The 14,252-nt window shown below is 38.1% G+C and overlaps 1 protein-coding gene across 10 annotated transcripts in view; it reads left to right on the top strand.

Moving 5' to 3' along the window:
* RBFOX1 (RNA binding fox-1 homolog 1) overlaps positions 1 to 14,252 on the top strand; it is an 892,094-nt gene that overhangs the window by 156,908 nt on the left and 720,934 nt on the right. The gene's annotated exons all lie outside the window — the stretch shown is intronic.

The raw sequence follows: 14,252 nt of genomic DNA, 5'->3' as shown, positions 1-14,252 counted from the left end.
AAATTTATAGGACATGTGGAAAAGTAATTGTGCCGATTCCATTTGCACCTCTTTCCTTTCTGAGAAGAGGTTTTTGCATCCAAAGTGTTTGTTGTTCTTTCATACACGGTTTTATTTTTTCTTGTAAAGTTTGTTTTAACACATGCTTAGAAACAATATCGATCAAGCACTTTTTAAGCAGGATAGAGCTTTCTATACTTCTAATAACATACAGAAGTAGCAACCCCCCCCTCCCCCCCAAAATTCAGTTCTTGATAAGTGCGTATTTGGTACTTCTCAAACAATTTTTAATAATCCTCTGCTTAAAATAAATTGCAATCCTCTAATATTTTGTATTGGGAAATAAGCGTGACTTGTTCTGTACTGGGCTGACTGAATAGATTTCTGTTTTGTATTTAGGTACTTTCTATGTGTAGAAAGTAAAGAAGTTAAACATGTGTGTTGACAAAATAATAGACTAGATTCACATTTTTGTTCAAATGTATTAATATGAGTTGTTGAGTTCTGCCCCAACACACAGTTTAGTGGCATTGAAAAAATGAGACATTCAGTCCTTGTTAGAAATAAGCATTTTATATTTATTCTTCTACACTAAACACAATCTTCCTCTTTATGTCTTTGAAAAAAAGATTTCATTATTTCAAAAAGACTGCCTGGCTTACAGGGTAGAAAAAACCAAGCCTGTTCATCTTGAGGACAGATTTAAATCAATTCTGTAGTGCTCAGCATGCTTGTTGCTTTTAGGTTTTCCTCCATCACAAACAGTATTTTCTATCACAGAATAACCTAACAGTTCCTAGCAGAATTTGATGCAATTGACAGCTTTTGTTAGGAAAAAAATGGTAGCAATTGCAAGAATGAGGTTGGGGTTTCTAACCTGTGGGAGACAGTGGTCCCTGAGATAATTACTGGCATGTTTTTAGGAAGATGGCATTAATTTGGCTGTGAATTTAGTGCTTCAGTATCTATAAATGTAGTTGAAGGAAAAAGGTATTAATCTTCCTTCAACAAGCTAAAGCTGAGATTTGGGGTATATGACAAGAAAGAAGAAAATACTCATTTTGAATTTGGGGAAGGTTTAGTGCTGCCAAATCTCAATGTGCATAATTGGTTTTATTATTTTCCCTTGTGATCATAACCTAACCAGCACAATGACTATCAATCAACTTCTAGGGCTAAGAGGTCATTTTTTCCCCTGCTCAGACTGAAGTCCAGCATGTTGCCTGGTAACAGTGTATGTAGATGAGTTGGCTCCTAAGTACACCATATGGCTGGGTGTTATGCCCTATTCACCCGTGACATGATGTACACATGTAGTACATTACTTGTTATAAAATGGTTTGTCCCATTCCCTTGTTTAGAAGAAGCATTTAAAAATAGCAGTACCAGTCCAACACAGGCGTTCTAACCTGATGGTATTCTATGCAATGAAACAAGTGTCTGTCACAAGTGTCAAAAACCTCATGGAATAATCACAGTAAATTTTGTGTTTGTCATGCTTCAGTTGAATTTATGTATAATTTGTAGCTATTGTTGCTTTACAGTATTTGTCTATTGTAAGAGATAAATATATTGAGACAACTATAGTTTAAACAGATTAATTACGGAGAAATCTTGTGTTTTAAAATTAAATTTGATGGATTTATTTGGCATTTGACCTTCTATTAATTGTGCAATAATGTCTGCAGTACAAAATCAGCGCTACAGTGCATTGAGCAAACTAGTAAACAAAGCAATTGAAGACAGTTTCAGAAAACAACAACTAAAAATACACATGACAAGCAAAGGAGACAGAGTTGTTCCAAATATACCATGGGAAATAAAGCACAAAGAGTGGCTGGCAGGCAGTCTGTAGCAGAAACCTAGATTAGCAGACTCCTCACTCATTCCCATAACTAGAGCATTTTTCCCATTCCATTGTTAGAAACTGTAATTCCTTAAGGTGGGAATACTGCAAAGTGCAGTGTTAAGCAGCAGTATGTGCCATGAACTTCATGTGCTGGCCATTGTATGCTTGTTTAAACTGAAAGAAAAGAAATGGGATTGCTTTTACATGTAATGACAATGATCTGCACAGCGAGGGTTGGAAGCTCATTGCCTTTTTCTCCAGTTGGAAGCCTGGCCAGCTCACAGTGGCTGTGCTGCGTTTCTCTGTGTTTAGCCAATTTGGAAAGATGAGTTACTGTGCTAAGCCCTCCTCTACACAATTCTCTTGCCCAAAGCTATAGTTTTTTTAATAAAGAAGCCTTTTCTCTTTGGCATTCCACTTAAGTTGTCTGAAAACAGTTCAGAAAAAAGTGTAGAAGAAAACTGTTCTCTGTTCCGTGTTTTGTGGAAAGTTCTACAGTTGCTTTTTGAAAGTTCTACATACCTGTCCATTCTGTTGGGTTTTTTTCTTCAGATTGTGTATAGTTGTTACATAGCTTGATAAATATACTGTAGTTAAGTGACCTCACTTTATTACTGACATGTTTCCTTCGCTAGAAGTTTTCAAAGTAATAGAGAAGGATGAGACAGTGGTACTGCTCCATGTTAATTTGATAGTTGGATCCTTTGGAAGATCTGCCATGATAATCCACATTTTAAACCCCCGTGGATGTAAATGCATATATGCAAATAATGCTGTCAGTCTCAAAAGAGCCTTGTCTTCACTTCTGCTACAGTCTGTCAGTGATACACTAGTCAGTCTGCTGTAAAGGCCTAGGAAGGCCTATAAAGAAAAGCATTTAAACCCCTTTTCTATAATTTGAGAGCTGTGTTTTCCTTTTAATTGTAAACATTTTTTAAATAAGTAACTAAAAAATAGCCCTTATTGCATTGAAAATAGTTTTGTTATCGGGGATTATGGGTCCATTTTCCCTCTCATTAAACGCATCTTTAAAAATTGTTAATACAATAAATCAATTTTCCAAAACAACATAGCTTGCCACGGAGGAATCTGAGGAGTTCATTGTGATCTGGGGATTTCTACCTGAAAGGCATGAAAATATAATTGTGAAAGAAAGCTATTATATAAAAAAAAAAATTAAAAAAATCACAATTCTCTTAGAAATAAACCAGTATTATAACATTTTTCTAATGAATGTAAAAGGAAAAAGGATTTAATGATTGTGTTCTTATTTATTTCTCTATCTGTATTCTGATGTAGTCTGAGTGATAGTATGAGTCTAGAGAATTTAATATTTTTAAAATTGCAGCATTTTGAATTACTGATATCTGTGAATTACAATAAAAAAGGGTTGAAGAATGGTAGTTAGATAACGTAAATGAAGCAGTAAGTTCTGCTCCATTACTTCATCTGAGCTAGGATGGGGAACTGTTTAGTTGTTAGTATCTGCTTCATTGTCATATTATTCATTGTTGTTTTGTGATATCTTCAAATATCCTCACAGTTATTGCAGGAATTCATTAAGGACTAGAAGCAGTGAGGCATTTACACGCTCCTAATGATAAGCAGGAGAATATTCTTACGGATGTTTTTTCTTCAGAAAAAGCTTTAAAGGTGGCTAAACTTGACCTGTGATTGAATTTTTTTCTAGTGCTGGTGTAAGGTAGCAGCTTTTGGTGGTTGATTAGATACAATCTTTAATTCCTTCCTGCATAGGGATCTTTGCTTCCATAGGGGAAGAGAATGTGGTTTTCTTTTGTTGGATGTCATGAATTTTAAATTCGTATCAGTAAAATCTTTACTGATTTTAAGTAAAAAGAGCAGCTAAGTGGTAGCAGGTTTACATGAATCACTGTTAAACCATTGCTATAATTTATGACCACCTAAATTGTAAAAGGGCAGGGGTTTGTACTTGTTAAAGCTGCAAACCAGAATAGTAGTGGTCTGCTTTTGATTTTACAGGTGGTTATGCTGCTCATTTCACTTAAGTCATGGTCTTCCTACATAAAGGAAGAAACTGTCCTTCATTAGAGTGTGCTTAATCACTGCTGCAGATTTTTATATATATATTTATTTGAGCATCTAAAGAATTTAGAAGTTACCTGCTCAAAGCAGATTTTAAACAGCACGGAATTACTGAAATGAATAGGACATTACTGAAATGAATAGGCTCCTAACACAAGTGGGGTTTTGGAAATCCTGCCCCATTTAACTGTGTAAGTAAAGTTAGCTTTGTAATTCTCTCTTGGTTATATACAAATGTGCATGTACAGAAATATCTAACAATTTCTTCTTTTCTCCTTCCTCTCTTTTAAGAATGCAGTCAGTATTTGTTTCTAATGGATTCCTCTGTGAACTTTCTAAATCCTTTGTCTTTGTAAGCGGTCTTTTCAATATATCAAGTAAAAGCTATAGGGGTTGAATATAGATTAACCATAGGATCTGAATTTACTGCACGTAGCAGCCTGTTTTCTGACACTACATAGATATTTCCTTCAGAAATGTTGTTTTACATACATATTCTTATTCAGGCATTATGAAAATTTTTACATGCATGTAATCACGTAGCTTAGAATTCTTCCACTGGCAATTGTATGTGCTCTGGATATTCTCCAGATTACAGCATTAAGATGTTTTTGATCAGGTTCATTTCCATAGTGGTGTGGCATTTAAGAGATATCATGTCTCCAAATTCCTGTGAGATTAGTACATGTTATTATGTCTTTATTACAGAAGGAAAAGCAAGAAAATTGAACAACCTGGCTGATGTGCCAGGAGAAGTATAGCAGAGCTAGGATTTGAATTCGTATTTCTCAAATCCCAAATCATTGTCTCCGTCACTGAACCATCTTTCCTCCTGCTCTCCCTGTAATCCAGTACCTTTTATTGTTAACGATTTTTACATTTAACAAGTGAAAAAGAACTTAAATTCCATGCTCTCTCCTGTCTCATAAAAAATTGAAAATTTTCCTCAAGAAAATCGTGCAGTTACTGAAGTCCTATCAGCATAGCTCAGAGCTAATTGAAATTTAACAGTCATCATGACAGCCTGGGTCATGTCAGGGGTGTTAGCATTCTTTATTAAAGATACATGCTTGATCCTTTTTTCTTCTTTGAAGAGCTTCCAGGCTTCTGCAACTTTTTTTCTGATGGTGCTAATTATGCAAAGTGAAGGTGCAGTCATTGCAAGCTCTTGGGTAGTTCAGTATAGCAAATGTTGTTAACTGTAGCAATGATACTCTGAGCTTTGGGCTGTGTTCGCAGCCCAGGATTCGTAGAGGATTCATTTCTGTGTCATTGCGTTACTGCATGTTAGCATGTAGCCACACCTGCAGTGTATTCAGGTAGGGCTGTCAGGAAACAGCAAAGCCATGAGCCCATGACAGTGCATGCACGTAGGATTCTGTAACGGGGAATCGTTGTATCCCTGTACATGGTGCATTCATAGTAGATCTAGTGCCACAGTATTTGGCGTTTTGTGCATTGTATGTTGGACCTGGGAACCTGCTGAGCTCTGTCTGGTTGCAACACAAGAGCACAGGTTTGAAAGCTTATTATTGTGTCAGTGCTACTGCTCATGGAAATGAACAGGCTTTTTGGATTGTAATGATTGGATTAGATATGGGGAAAATTTAATTTCCTCTTTTTTTGCCCTTATTACAATTGAGGATAGTTATTGAGTTGCCAAATCTGTGTTGTAATGTGTTATTCCTGAGCAGCTTGTGTACAGCCAACAGAAAACATGCTCTGTGAGAATTTCTACTGATTCTGCAAGATATGCTAGAAATCATGTAACTGATGGCTCTTTAAATTTTGAATATAGGATTGTGTCCTCAGTGAGGAAGAATAATGCTGGAAAATAAGAACACATTTGTTAATGTGTTTATCCTTATTCTACATAGTTTTAAGAGATGTAGAAAGATAAAACAGCATTTGAGTTTGACAGCGCATTTGTATTTGGCAACACTCTTCAGCATTGTTCACTACCTTCAGAAATTGAACTGTGCCTCTTAGAACTGCTTTTGACTGTGGACCTTTCTAGAAGCTAACTAGCAACTAGGGGAGTGTTCTAGCACTGATCAGTGGGGCTTAGCAATTTGGGATTTCTTGCCAAATAGTTAAGCCTGTAACTTTGACAGTATTGAAATACATTTACATCTGTTAATGCATTCATGAGAGAGATTTGTCTGTGAGCTACCAAAATTACTAATCATGCAGGACAAGTTTGGAGGGATTGATGGAAGAACTTGTCTTTGTATGTAGAGGGAGGACAGCTCCCTGTACCACTCTGGGACAGACAGTGTGCTGGCATGTTGTAGCTTTACTCTAAAGAAGCGCTTGGCTTGTTACATGAGGCAGGTTTCAGAGACCAGCACACAAGTCGTATTCAGCTGCCACGTTCTGTATTTCAGTCTTGGATGTATCTTCTTTATACTGACCAAGTCAAGAAACCCACTGACCTGTACATGGTGTGGACCCTGGCTGCAAGTCTCATATGGTCTGAAATATGTCTTTGAACAGTTGGGGTCAGCTATCCCTGCTGTTTCAACTCCCAATTTCTCATGCACCCCTATTGCAAACAGAAAACCTTGATGCTGCTCAAGCACTGCTCAGGAATAGGCTGGCAATAGCACTGTTGTGGTATCAACACTGTTGCAGATACGATTCCAAAACACAGCACCACATGGGCTGCTATGAAGAAAATAAGCTCTATCCCAGCCAAACCCAATACACTAGTAAAACTGCTGCTTTGCTTTTTCACTGTGAAGGTTCTGCTTCCTTCATCTGCACCCCGGAGGAGCGAAGTTTTATGAGCACATTAGGAAAAGAGACCAAGTGGTGCAATAGAAACACTAGAGGGGTAGTGGTTTTGTTTGACGATTTGGTTTGGGTTTTTTTCTTTGTCTTGAGAGATATTTTGCACAGCTAAATGTCCCAGTTAAAAAAAATATATATATGTAGGGCCTACACCGAGAAAAGATTGATGTGAAATCCTTTACAGATTATATTTTTATCAAGACCAAGTTGTTGTGTGCTATTGATTTTTAGATCTGCACAGTCTACAAGTAATAAAAGTTGCAGAGGCAAAATGATTTAAGGTGGTTTCCTATCTTTTGTATAAGCCAGGTTGGGATATTGAAGTACAAATCAATTGCTTTGCCAGTCACATTCCTTGAAAGCCAAAGGAAAATCTCAGCATGAGTTATGGTTTCCAAATGTTTGTGTTTTCTGGTTCTGAGCCTTATCTTACAGGCAATAGGGTTTGTTTTTTCTGACAAGTGTGCCTGTAGCTTGGTCACTAGTACACCAGATAGCTGTAAAGAATCATAGTAGGGGACTCCTAACAGCAAAAATATGAAATCTAATTATGCAAAACTCACTTGCAAATAGCAACATCTACACAGGATTCAATCTTGAAGGTACAAGGGCAGACAAAGTGGTAGCACTCTCATCTATGTGTGGCTGGTTGGTATTCTCCTACGTACACTGACGCATGGTGCCAGAGATGATCAGTTTTACTACTAAAACAGTGAGAACATTCAGATGATGGGAGTTGAGTGTATCAAGGCAGAATCAGTATCATAGGGGTGCTTTTGTCATTCAAGGCAGAAACTCTGAATACATGAAAATTGTGAGGATTCAACAATATTCATCTGGAAATATTTTATTCTAGCTCTTGGCTACCGATGAAGGCAGTAATAAATTAAAAGTGGTGTTACACAAGTAATTTTATTGCAGATCAATGCAATTTCTTATTACTGAGTTGGGGTGGTTAATTTAAGGACTGTGGTTAGGAGGATATAGATTCACAACTTGCAGGTGTGTTTAAAACAGTATACTCCATATACATTTAATCGGTGGTGGGAAACCAAATATGTTCTTTTATACTTGATGTTTAGCTACCATAGCAAATCTTCATTTGCATAACTTGATGAATATCATTACAGCTAGAGTTTTACTTGTGCTTTATTTTGTGCTAAAGGGAGAGAGCAGTAAAATTCTTAAAAGAGTACTTGTAAAGCAGCAGTGCAGTTAAATGAAATAGAATGATTCTTCATAGATTTAGGGATATTTGTACTACATTCATGTTTTCCCTAAAAGCCACTTCAGTGTCATAGGATACAGCTCTTTGATGATTCATATTTTTCAAGAAAATGGCCCATATTTCACTTGGCTTTGGTTGTGTCCACAGTATGAACCCCAGCGTCCATAAACTGTTTCCTTTGGGACCATTGGCACCAAATGGAGGCCCTTGTAATCAGCCCCCTAATTAATGTTTCTCCATGATATTAAAGAACTCCTTTCATAATTTCTTGGGAGACCTTTTTTGCTGTTCGAAGTGGTCTGAAAAAGTGGGGAAATTATCACATATGCTGTTTTGTCTCCACCCAGTGTGAAGATTTCAGTCACAGTCTGCTTCAGGCTCACTCCTCTCCCTCTTGTTTCTGTTCTGTTCCACTTCTCTTCCTCATGGGATATTTCTCCTGCTTCCCTCAGATCTGGGAGTGAAGTCCTACATGGATTCATGCTTCATTCCAGGTGGAAATGTTGCCCCTTCCTTATATATTTTCTGGGCTCGATGTTGAAGGAAGAGAGAAAAACACCATAACCCTCCCATCGCTTATAGTGTAGAATGGAAAGAATGAAAGTCCTAAAAAGTATGGAAAGGCCACCTGAAAATATTCTAACCTGAAAATAAGCCATGGAGTAATGTTCTTTGTATCAAAGTCAGGAAGGTTCTTATATGAAGATCTATTCAGGTGGAGGGAGAGATGGGGGAAGAGAGAGAGAAACTGCTTGTCTGGAAGACCCTGTCTGTATTTGCTGATGATGCAGTTACTCCAGAAAAATGACATAGAATTGCAGAAAGATTTTGCAGCACTGGGTTAGTGGCAGATGAAGTTGTTGCTGATAAAAGGGCAGGTACTGCAGATAACAACTATATGTTATGCTGGGAAAAGAGAATGGGATAGTTGTAAAGAAAAGGAGGTCAGTGGGAAAATGCAGTGAGAACCAGAAGAGAGCAGTAACCTAACACACACTTTGGTAACAGAGCCTAGATATTAGGGTCTTCCTCTCATTACAGAGAGGAGAAGTGATGGAGAAATTTTAAATATACGCCTGGTGACCAAGGAGGCTGAAGTGTAACGAGGTACATCCCCTAGTATTTCACTGGAATGCATAAATGTTTCATTTTTACTGTAAAGGGGGTTTATAGGTAGAAGAAGTCCATGAGAATCTATACTATTACTGTGTAAAAGGGATAAAATAATTACATGATTTTCTGTTGAGCCAGAATTATTCAGAATAGACAAAACCAGGACTGACTGGGAAAGTGCAGGAAGCTGTAGGATAAAGTGACAGAACAAAATTTACTTTCAAAATTTCACACTAGATGTAAATCTATTCCTGAGGAGGTAGTGCGTGACTGTTACTGCTCAGAAGCCTGTCTTGGAAACATCAGATGGAGATCTCAGAAGAATTAGTTCGATGCTTGACAGCTGTCAAAAAAGCAAATGGAGTATTTGGCAATTTTCAGGAAAGACGTTCAGTAATATGAGACTGTCTCTGCTGGAGCTGGCACTGGTCTTCCCTGTGCTCCCTGGGTGCAGTTCTGGTTAGACTGTGCCTCAAAAAGGTGTAGTCCAGGCTAGGTTGGAAGGAGGGCTCAGAAGTATGGAATAGCTTCTGTACAGGGAAGATACAAAATACATGCTTGAGCTCTCTATCTTGGAAAAGAGTTGATGGGAGAGTGAAATGAGACAAAAGTGATAGATTGAAATTATTACTGATATTGATTTGAATATTGATATTATAATGGTATGACTCATAAGGCAAGGATTACAGGCACAATAAAATGATCAAGGAATGACTCTTGAACAGAATTTTTTTCCTAATATATAATGCTGTTCCACAAACTTTTGCCACTGGATACTTTAGATTAAAAATATATAAACAAATAAAGAATAATTGTCTAAGTGTGCATTATTTCCTTACACAACAAAATGCAGGATGTCCTTCTTTGCAAATTACTGTGGGGAAGACTGATACTTATATTCTTTTATAAACATATACTGATCATTGTTGGACAGAGTTTACTCCTTTAAAAGATGCAATCCAGTAAAAAAGCTTTTCTGTTCATATAGATGTTTTACCAGATGTGAATCTTAATGGTTATTTAGTAGGACATCTGGAATAGGGAGACTTCATCAGCAGTTTCCACTGTTTTGAACACTGTTTTGAACATTCGGTTTGCTTGTTAGTCCTGACTTCTACCTAAAATTGTCCCAAAACATGGGACTGCCTGGGGGTCGTGCTGAAATATCTCTAACATACATTCTGTAGAACTGTCTTGAAGTTGTTTGCTAGAAGACAGTTGTCTCAAAGGCTGATTCAAGCAGAACTGGAAGGCAGTAGCTCATTATTTAGATATTTTAGGTCAATAATGGTAGTAGCTTTTCAAACTCTAATGCAGGCTTTGAAGCTCTCTTGTAGCTCTGCAAAGATACCTCAAACTGTAACATAACGTGGATTTATTTTTCAGTCTTATATGAATCTGCATTTTATTTTCCACATTATATTTGAAACTATGGGTTGTGATACAGTTTTGATTTTCTGTACATTGTGTGAACTTTGCATCTCTGTTTAGCTAACCAGCATTTAAAAATAATGGCTTTGATCTCCTTGTGCCCATTGGCCCAGGATCTGACCTACCCAGTTTGTAAAATGAAGGTATGGTCAGATTTACAAAGATTCAGAAATCTCTTAAGTGAAATAGCGAGTCTTATGTTCAGATTGCTGAATCCTTGGGAGGATTTTGTTTTGATTGTTCATGATTTCCAGTTTGTGTATATGGTACACTCAGTTGAATGATCTCAACAAAATCAGAAGTTATTTACATTAATGATTTATAGAATAGAATTTATAAAATAGTTAGGGTTGGAAAGGACCTCAAGATCATCTAGTTCCAACCCCCCTGCCATGGACAGGGACACCTCACACTAAACCATCCCACACAAGGCTACATCCAACCTGGCCTTGAACACCGCCAGGGATGGAGCACTCACAACCTCCCTGGGCAACCGATTCCAGTGCCTCACCACCCTAACAGGAAAGAATTTCCTCCTTATATCCAATTTAAACTTCCCCTGTTTAAGTTTTAACCCATTACCCCTTGTCCTGTCACTACAGTCCCTGATGAAGAGTCCCTCCCCAGCATCCCTATAGGCCCCCTTCAGGTACTGGAAGGCTGCTATGAGGTCTCCACGCAGCCTTCTCTTCTCCAGGCTGAACAGCCCCAACTTCCTCAGCCTGTCTTCATACGGGAGGTGCTCCAGTCCCCTCATCATCCTCGTGGCCCTCCTCTGGGCTTGTTCCAGCAGTTCCATGTCCTTTTTATGTTGAGGACGCCAGAACTGCACACAATACTCTAGGTGAGGTCTCACAAGAGCAGAGTAGAGGGGCAGGATCACCTCCTTCGACCTGCTGGTCATGCTCCTTTTGATGCAGCCCAGGATACGGTTGGCTTTCTGGGCTGTGAGCGCACACTGAAGCCAGCTCATGTTCATTTTCTCGTCGACCAGCACCCCCAAGTCCTTCTCTGCAGGGCCGCTCTGAATCTCTTCTTTGCCCAACCTGTAGCTGTGCCTGGGATTGCTCTGACCCAGGTGTAGGACCTTGCACTTGTCATGGTTGAACTTCATAAGGTTGGCATCAGCCCACCTCACAAGCTTGTCAAGGTCCCTCTGGATGGCATCCCTTCCCTCCAGCGTATCAACTGAACCACACAGCTTGGTGTCATCGGCAAACTTGCTGACGGCGCACTCAATGAAACCGTGTGTGAATGTGCACATTAACAGGCCTGGTGCTCTCTGGGGGCTGGTGGCTTGACAAAGCTTTACTGAAATCTTACTTTGTACTTCTCTGGAAGTGATTTATTTAAATTATTTTATTTCTCCTTAAACACATGATAAACTACATGAAGATGTTTGTACTTCCTCTTGAGAAATCCTAAATGCTTTCTCTGATAGTATTAATGGATGCTTAGAGTATTTTTCATGTGTGTAGCCTTCTCTGAAACATTCAGAATTCTCATTTGAGGTTTCCTGCCTGAAACAAGTTCAGCACGGAAGGTCTCTGCCTAAAAAAACGCCAAACCGTGCGTTTCTGAAACTTTCTAACTCATGCAAACTGCTTCAGAAAACCAGTCAACTTCCAGCTTGTGAGCAGTTGTGTGCATGAAAACAAAAGGATATCTTTTTGTAAGATTTCTGAAGTACATAACCCTAGGTAGTGTCTACATTTTCGCATTTAAGAAAAAGATTGGTTTCAGTTTCAGAAAGACTTGAAATGCAAAATACAAATGAAACAGCCTTTATGTCTTGGGAGTGATACATTTCATCTGGTCTATAGCATAAGAAATGTATTTAAGAGTTTAGTGTCTAGGACTTCGTTATGTTAGTTTTGTGTACAAAAATTGTAGTGTATCTATGAATATGTAATAGGAAATGTAAAGGTAGGAATTGACATTTATGATATTCACTGGCTTTTCAAATGAGTTGTTGAATTATGATGAAAAAATGTATTTAATTCTTTTGAAGTAGCAGTAGTTTTTGTTGGAAGCCATTTTCTGTTGAATTGAATTGGTTCACATTATTTTAGATTCCAAAATGATCTATGAGGGTTATGTGAGTGCTTTGCAAAAATACGGTGTGTTTGAAATTCAAAACATGCTACAATCTTCAAATTAGGATCACCTTTTCTATAAACTATCTTTGCAGGTGTATAATTTGATTCTTCATATATTTTCTCTTTTTTCAGCTTTTTCAGTAAGCTTAAAATTCACTTTGACTTTTAATTTTGTTCTCAGTATTGTTGTGGTAAACTGCAATGGCTCAACATTTAATCAGCTTAATATTAAGACCTAAAAAAGCCAGGAACTTTTTCAGACTTTTTTATTGATTAAAGAAATGCTTCTCAGTTCTGTGTGTATTTTGCAAATATATGCTCCAGCGGATTTGAAAATACTAGACCAGGTTTGGTTTGGCTTCCCAGCAAACATTTAGGAAACCAAATTGCTGGACTGAACTGGTATTTGAATATTTCGTTAAGTCATGTATTAGTATTATGTCTTCAGTACTGAGATACTGTCCTTTTACCTTGCTCATAAGAAATATCTGTAAGAGATGATAAAAAAAAATGAAATTTAGTAGAAACATCTGTGAGTTTGTCCACTATACTGCTTGTGATCTAATGTGGGGGAAAAAACCCACCAAACAACCCAAAACAAACATGAAAAGTAGCTTACAAGTTACAGTATTACAAACAGCAAAATAAAACGAGAGAGAGAAAGGAAAAAGAACATGCAGACATTTCCTCAGTGTGCATGTGTGTGATCAGCATATCTACAATGAACTATTTGTTGTCTCTGGCAGCCCAGAGTATCTCTTCAAAGGGAGAAGCAGACATAAGGACTTCTCTAAGAGCAAATCTCTATTGCTTTTGTAGAACAGAAGTCTGTCTCTCACAGAGGACCTGTTTGCACCCAGAGTTGCTGCTGTAGTGTCAGCAGCTCCGGGGGTGTTCTGTTAGCATAGGTGCAGTGGGTAAGCTCTAGTGCAGAAAGCACTTCATGTGCTCAGCTTGGGAGGTGTTGGACTGCAGCTCTGTGTTTTAACAAAGCAGTGCAGAAGAGAAAAACAACAGGGGAACCTGTATTTTATCAAAGGCATTATTAATGATTCGAAAATAAGCAGTGGTGATGCTATCTGTGATGCATTAATGACAGCAGGTTTACTTCTGTTGATTCATTAGCCTAATTATTTAGATATGATGAAACGTAACGACTGTTTTAAGTGCAAATAAGCTGCAGTTAGCAAGCAACTAGCCAAACAAGTGAGATAGGATGGCAATGAAGTTACAGGTATGGGAAGTACAACTGAAGAGATTGCAAAGATTTATTAGAAAAATACATGAGATGCCATTTCTCACTGTTACAAGTACATTTGAGGGCAAACTGCTGGTCCCTGAGTAGATAATGGTCACGGAGTTTATTAGATTTTTTTTTTTTTTCCAGTAAACTATTCTTCTTTGCCAGAACATCTGTCTGAAGTGAACTCCAGGCCTTCATTGCAGCCTTTGATACATCAAGTTTGCCAGTGGTTATTGCTGCATCTGTGACTCTAAAATTATCTACAGATGGGCTGGCTGGAGCTTACCAGGAGCCAGCTCTCAGCAATTTGGCTGGTATACTGTCTTTTAGTGAAGCAACCTGAGGCTGGAAATAAGTGCCTGTAAGGTGAAGTAACTCATCTGCACTGGGAGGGGGAAGGAAACTGCATGAACTTCCTGTAAGATGCTTCTA

The sequence above is a fragment of the Lathamus discolor genome, chromosome 6 (assembly GCF_037157495.1).
Source record: "Lathamus discolor isolate bLatDis1 chromosome 6, bLatDis1.hap1, whole genome shotgun sequence".
NCBI lineage: Eukaryota > Metazoa > Chordata > Aves > Psittaciformes > Psittacidae > Lathamus > Lathamus discolor.
Note: the sequence above shows the minus strand (reverse complement) of the source record. Positions and strands in the feature narration are given on the sequence as shown.